This window comes from Carex rostrata, chromosome 13, assembly GCF_964058835.1.
Source record: "Carex rostrata chromosome 13, lpCarRost1.2, whole genome shotgun sequence".
In the NCBI taxonomy this organism is placed as follows: domain Eukaryota; kingdom Viridiplantae; phylum Streptophyta; class Magnoliopsida; order Poales; family Cyperaceae; genus Carex; species Carex rostrata.
The window spans coordinates 4,414,437-4,422,547 of record NC_135930.1 but is presented as its reverse complement, the minus strand read 5'-3'; positions in this window follow the sequence as shown (position 1 = coordinate 4,422,547).

The following is an 8,111-nucleotide window of genomic DNA, read 5'->3' as shown; positions in this document are numbered from 1 at the left end:
ATTTATTTAAGGATTTCTACACCCTCACAGCGTACACGGCAGGAAATCCGTGTAGCTCCTCCATTTATGTCCGTGTACAATCTCTTATTTTGTAGTAGTGTCTTCTCCAATATTTCAATTAATTCAGCACATGAACGAGATGACACATTGTCCATTATAAATAACATTAGAAATTACAAGACGAAATGATATGGAGTTCCATTTAACCATGGTTTAGATGATCAGAGCCAAAGATTTTGAAATGTAACGCACAAGAACAAGGGTTCAATTTAACCATACTATATATTGTTGTTTCTAACCTAAAACTGAATCATGACTATCAACTTTTCAACTAAACTGTAACTATCACATCAAGTTACGTAACTTTATATAAATTATTAGTTAAGCCGAATGATTTTCTGGAACTAAAAAAAAAAACTTAAATAATGCATGTTCGCATTTCTGAAAATGCAAAATTTTCTTCATAACACTATTTTGTCGAGTTCTTATACCCCGCTCTTTATATAAGACTTCTAGAAAGTTCTTTCATTCATATTCCAATTAGAAATCATGCCTCATCATATAATTAAGGCACTATTACGTACCTCTTGATAGACATTGAGTGTGTTAACATTAAGACAAGGTCCACTAAACTTCACCGGATTGAGATAATAGGTTGCGGGAGGTATGAACTGCTTGAGATCACTGCTCGACGCATAGGCCGCTTCCCATGCTTCCAAGAAGACCTAACATTACTAAAATATTATCATTTAAATCCCTGTATAAGGCTCAGCATTCTTAATTAGCTACTAATATCCTTTAATTAGAAATTATATATCTCATCATAAGGCTCTGTTACCTCTTGATAGGCTGTGAGTGTGTTAACATTTGGACAAGGACCACTGAACTTGACTAGGTTGAGAAAATAGGTTCCGAGCATTATAATCAGCTTGACATCACCGCTCGACGCACATGCCGCTCACCATGCTTCTAAGAAGGCCTAACATCATTACAATATTATTATATATGTATTTTTTTCAAATTAACCAAGTACATAAAAGAAATTCAACAGATTAAAGTTAAAGAAAATACACAAATAAAATGACAAGAGTACCATGCTATCATCAGTAACGCCATCTGCAAGTAGGCCATAGTCACATCAATTCACTACAGCAGAAAAGGCTTTCAGAGACCGGTTTTCCGGTCTCTGATAGTCACGTCGCCGGTCGCAGATAGTTATTCCGGTCTCAGAAAGTTAATTCCGGTCGCTGATACCCCGGTCGCTGAAAGTATTGTCGCAGATACTCAATCGATGACGTCACCGGTCGCTGAATGACGTTATCCGGTCGCTGATACTTTTTCTGCGACCTATTTTTTTTGTCGCTGTTGTTTTTTTGCTGACGTCACGAAGAGGTATCTGCGACCAAAAAACGGTCTCTGAAAATCAAAACCCGGTCGCTGATACTATTATGTCAGTTTTTTTTTGTTATTTACTTTTCTGTTAGTTTTTTGGATTTTTTTTTCATTTTACTTTTCTCAAAACATACACAATAGATCGATTCAAATGTAACATCAAATATCATACAAAATTACGATTTTTATTTGAGATACAACGGTAACAATATCAACACAACAATTCTAATTTTGTCATAGCATCAATTACAATATCCTCAAAATTCTCAAGTCATGAAATATAAAAAAAAAAGCACATATCCCTCACAATTCTCAATTCTCAAGTCATGAAATATAAAGAAATTGTATCCATGCTCCTGTTAAGCAAGGTAATTATTTGGAACGATTGTTATGCCAAAGGACCCAATAACAACATGTATAGCACCAAATTGTTACACATTAGTTTATTTTTTACCAGTAACTAAGCTTTACATATGTACTAAAAGAAAAAATACTATAACCACTAATCAACACCGCTTCTTTGAGTAATCTTGAATCGATACTGTTACATGCCCAAAACAGATGTTGTCAGACAAAATGACTTAACTCCCGTAAAACCACTAATCACATCTCGAGCAACAATCAATCAAGAAAAAGGGAGGTGCTTGAAATTACCCGAGAAAGCACGCCACAGCAAGCACGCCGCAGCAAATTCAGCACGTCTCCGGCTGTCAGAAAATTCAGCAAGCACGCCGCAGCAAGAGTCGGCTGGCACCAAGGTGCTCGCCTCGTTTCCGGCTGTCAGAAAATTCAGCAAGCACCAGTACAGCACAGGGCAATTGCTTATAAAGTATCAAATCCAAAATGGTCAAATTGCTAATACAAAATCAGAATTAAAATTTGCAATATGTCACATGCATGAGAAGTTTAATTTGCAAACAAATTTCAGTAATTAATCTCAACTAAGCATAAACAATAAATTTTTTTGTTACTTCATGGACGTAGCCTTAAAGAGACCCAAACACAGTCTATGCCGAAAGGTTCAAACCATATATTATAACAAAAATTCACAAACAGATTATTTTGACATAATTAAGAAGAAAGGTTCAAACCACACACAATTAATTCTAAGCAAAATATTTATTTCACTAAGAAAAAGATTTGTTTCACAAAGGGGTATTTACCGAAATCGACCGTTCCTCTTTATATGGCCGGTACTAAGGTCTTCACCTCGCTTCACGGCCGTCCGAATCAACAAGCAGTCATGCTAAGTTTGCACCTAACAATTGGGGCAGTTTGTTTAAACCCAAGATTAGACATTACTTCTTATTAATTTTAGTTAAGACTACTAATGGGGCAGTTCATTTGAACCCAAGAATCCATTCCTCCAATTTGCAACAGCAGCTTTAATTGTTCCTATGCCAAGGTTACCAGTTAAATTAATCATTGCCCCCATTAATATCATAAAAATTTAATGATGGTTTGAACCTAAATTAATCATTGCCCCCATTAACACCAACAATTTATCTCAAACACGGGGACTGAAATATCAACGAATTAAAAAAAAAAAAATCCTAAAATAGGACTAATATCCCCAGTCACAATCAAATACTGGAATACACTGATGCATGACCTAGCTACCAAAGCAACAATAGTAACAACTAACCACCCTTGTTGTATTGTTTGACTGCAATTTTATACAAATTTAAGCCTTACTCATATAAATCCCATATTGAAGCAATCAGAAGACACATAAACAGAAAATTTTTAAAAAAAAGGGAAAGAAATAATAACCTGAAGAAATTGGCACCAGTGCTCAACCAATGGCCAGTGTTTCTCAGAAAACAGTAGCCGCCACATACCGAGTGCTGTGTCCAGTGCTAGCGATTTTTGACCCTACAAAGTTGCCAAATACTGCCCAATAGCCTCAGAAATAACGGAAATTGACCAAACCAGGAAAGACAAACCTTGTATAGTTCGATTTGGCGAGTGGAGGCGGAGACGGTCTGACAGTCGGAGGCAGAGGCGATCCTTCTGCTCGTTTTTCGCGTTTCGCAGAGAGGAAGGGAAGGCAATGGGAGAGATGGGTTTAGGCAAGAGAATGGCACAGGGCGGCGGTGATGATTTCCGATGGCGAGAGATGGAGCCGTTCGGAGAGAGGAAGGGAACGGCACCGGGTATTAGGTTTGGAGATGGGAGAGACGAAGAAAGGTTTGGCGGAGAGAGGGTTTTGGGGCTGAGAAATAGCGTCTGGCGCGCGAATAAGGTTTCGGGGGCGAGAATTTTCGCATAAAAAATTCGGCGCTAAAAAAAAAAAAAAAAAAAAAAAAAATTCAGCGACCGGAAATAGCACCGGTCTCTGATACCGGTCGCAGAAAATTCTGACCTCATCTGATTTTTTATTTTTGATTTTTTGGAAAGAAAAATCAACTTTCTGCGACCGGCGTCAGCACCGGTCTCTGATACCGGTCACAGAAAATCAAATTTGTTGTAGTGATTGTGTATAACAAAATACACACCGCAATGATCTTCACATATGCTTGCCTCATTTTCTGTTGTCTCATTTATTTCTTTAAATTTAATAAGAATTGAGAGATAAAATGTTATTTAGTCTTCTCCAATATCTTAATTAACTTAGCATATGAACGATATGACACTTTATCTAGGAAGAAAAAAAAAACATTATAAATTACACACCGCAATGATATGGGGTACGTTTCTTAAATAGAAGGATGAGCTTTATTTGTATCACAAGGATTCCATTTAACCACACTATTGCAGTTTCTAACCTAAAACACAATCATGAGTTTCCAGCTTCTCAATCACACTGTAAACAAAAGATATAAATGCCAACTGTTACATTAAAAAAAATTATTAATTATCTACATCAGTTTACTTAAGTTTATAATATTAATAAGAGGAGGGTTCAAATGCCTCCATGTTTTTGTGCCTCCATCATGCCTCCATCTCTCTCCATCATTTTCAAAATTCAAACAGTCGATCCGAACCGCTCAATCTAACCTCCATACTAAAATATGTTTGGAGACCAAATTTTATATTTTTAGGAATTTTTTTACTATCTTTTTAGATAGGTACAAAAATACTGTTTTTAGATGGTTCAGATTTACTGATTTTGTACCCATCTAAAAAAATAGTAAAAAAATTCCTAAAAATATAAAATTTGGTCTCCAAACATATTTTAGTATGGAGGTTAGGTTGAGCGGTTCGGATCGACTGTTTGAACTTTGAAAATGATGGAAAAAGATGGAGGCATGATGGAGACACAAAAACATGTAGGCATTTGAACCCTCCTCTATTAATAAACTGAGCCGAATAAATATCTGGAATGAAAAGGACATCTTAAATAATGCATGTGCCCACTTCTGAAAACTATTTCTTTTACATGATTGACACAATGACATTTTAAAGACAAAATATTAAGTAACTAAGTTAAGCTAAGCTTTAGTCTAGTCAACAGTTGCACATACTGCAAGACATGCATCTGTTTTTGTACTCTGGAGTATAGTCAACAGTCGCACGCCAGAAAAATATTAACTTGATGAGGTTTAGTAATTTCTTTTTGAGGTAACAGTTGGCATTTAAATATGATTGAGATTTAGGTTAAAAGCTGCAAAGTGTGATTAAATGGAATCCTAGTGATAATGCAAAACTCATCGTTCTATTTAAGAAACGAACTCCAAATCATTTTTTTCATTTAATTTCTGATGTCGTTGCTATTAAAAAAAGTGTTATATTGTTCATGTGTTGAGTAAATTAAGATATAAGAGAAGACCAAAGAACATATTATAATTCAATTCTTATTAATTAAATTGAAAGAAATAACAAAAAAAAGTTGTTGGACTCTCATAAGCCAAGCTGCCAACTTAAAAATAAGACTCAATTCAAGTGGGATGAGATCCGAAGATTACATAAGGTTGCATTTAAGGCAATATGAAGAATACTATAGCAACTAATAGCATTGGCGAGATTGATTTACATTGTCGCCAAGCAACCGATTCACTTTGTAGAGCAACATTTGGTCCAACTTGATTTTCAATATTCTATTTAATTTATAAATAAAGATGATCTAAATTAATTTCTGTTGTTTTATTATTTTTTATGACCGCTGTATACAACTTTATTTTATGTACTCGAGTCGTTTTTTCTTATTGTTATATAACGTGTGTTTTCAAGGTAAAGAAGTTACTAAAAAAAAAGTGCTTATATGGATAATGGTATATTATTATCAACCGCAAATTAATCATGTTTAGTTCATATTTTTTAGCGTAGATGCATGTTGACGTTGTTAAACAAAGGTCCAAAGAGGAGCCAAAATGTTAAATGCTTTTGGTACATGTTTAAATAACAAACTTAAATAATAATATACATTTTGTATTCACTACAGCAGAAATCTTTTTCTGCGACCGGTATCTGCGACCAACGCCTTCGCTGCTCGCAGATAGTCATTTTTTCTAAAAAAAAAAAAAACAAAAATCAACAGCGACGATAAATTTCTGTGACCGGCGCCTTCGCCAATTGCAGAAAGTAATTTTTCAGAAAAATAAGAAATGCGCGCCAGACCCTCCTCCCTCGCGCCTCTCTCTTGATGTACTCTCTCGCGCACTCTCTCGCTGTAGCTGTCGTGCCACCAGCTCGCCAGACGGAGTGGCCGCACCACCGCCAGTCAATAGCCAGTAGCCAATACAGCAACCCTCTTCCCTTCCTCTCGTTGATTCTCTTCCTCTCTACTCCAGTTGTTCGCTTACAAAGGTATGCTACAAAGTCTCAGGTACAACAAGTTGTACCAGTTTAAACCTTGAATCTACTCTCGTCTAAGGTTGCAAGTGCACAACCCTATCCGTATAGCATAATAAGGTATCGATCCTCAGGGACGGTTTAATTCGATTCTAAATTTCTACAAATCCGAGTTAAGTACTAGAAGTGAAAGGTTTGGTTTGAATTCGTTTCAATTTCTCAATTCAATAACAAAAGATTGCAAAAGAAAGTAAATGTTTGTTTCAGTCAAGTTTAAAAGGATGTTTCCAGGGTTTCAGATTTCATCCTCAGCTTTGCCTCTCTGGACCTTCACTCGACTCGCATCATCTCTGATGCGACCCTAGTGATGCGACCCGCATGGTCTCCCATGCGACTCGCATGACCATCGAGTGAATGCAGCATTTCACCTGTTTCTGAGTTATTCGATTGTGCAAGGTTCTACTGACCCTACCCACGATTCCTGAGCCTCAACTCTCGTTTATTAGCACCAGTAACCTAGTAGGGAATTGCAATTTCACCTTCTTAGATCTACAACTTTCAACTCTCGTTTATTTGTATTCAATCTAAGTCAATTGATCGGTTTGCTAAAGGTATCCACTATCTCTCAATAAATGGAAATCTCACCTTTCGGTTCAATTGATCTATCTTTTCAGATTTCTAATCTACCTCAAGTGCTTGATTAAATTGCAAGAAAGATCTAGATCAAGATATTAGAAGAGATGAAAGATTCATTCAACAATAGTCAACAAAATGCAATCACACAATCTCAATCAAGCTTTAAAAGAAAGATACACAATCAATTGATCACAAGAACAACTCAAATTCAAGTGAAATACACACAATCAAAGCTTTAGACTACATCAACCCTAGAAACAAAGAAGGATCTACTCAAACAACATCATAAAAGAAGAGAGAAGAGATAGGATCATGATAGAACCAATTGAAGCAATCTTGCAAGGATCTTCCCTCCTTTCTCTCTTTCTTGATCAACACTCCAATTCTTGAGGCTTTGAATCTTCAAATTTCGGAACTCCCTCTCTGGTGACCGAGGCGGGCTATTTATAGACTTTTTAAAACATTTGCTTCAATTCTGGGCCCTTATTGGGCCTTTGCTGTCTGCTCTGGAAGCTCGCGATGCGACCCGCATCACCACTGAAGCGACCCGCATCAGAGTGTGATGAATGCGCCTCGCATGCAGTGGTGCTGCGACCTGCTGGTGCGGCTCTGAGTGGTTGATGCGCCTCGCGTCAATCCTGATGAGGGTCGCATCAAGGTCTCTTAACTTCAGTAATTTGCTTGATTTCACCAATTTTCCTGCAAGATAAGAATGAAAGCACAGCAGTACCAATTCTACGCATAATCATTATAATAGATGTTATTTAATGGCTCAAGATTCATGTTTTGGTACCGAAATTGGTCAAAACAATAGGTCGGATATAGCAATATCAAATTCCCCCAAGCTGACCTTTTGCTTGTCCTCAAGCAAGGAGCATTCTTTGGTACCAGATTGGTTCTAAATGCAAGAATCGACATAAGTTGTTATTATCAGGAATTTCGTGAGTCATTTTGATAACAAGTTAGGCTTTCCTCGAACTACTTTGATTCACTCCACAAATCGTCCACTTAACTTCTTTTTCCAAGATGTTTTGTTAATTAGAAAGACTTAGAACTCAGATTTATCAATATTCATTCTTAAACTGAAGTTATACCCTAGTTTGTGGTGTACGGATCAAGTTCCCCCAAGCTTGGAGCAAGCTAGAGTCAGAAAGTTGCGGACGAAGTGTGTTGATATATGCAAAAGTATATTATTTCTATCGAGCTCAAAGGCATCCGAATGGATTGTGCCAGTACTCTTTTTTTTTATGTTTAAATTGGGAGACGAGCTCAAAGGCGCCCCGAAGGACTTATTGCCAGTACTCTTATATTCTCCATCTTTTTTTTTTCTTTTTTTTTATTTTTTATTT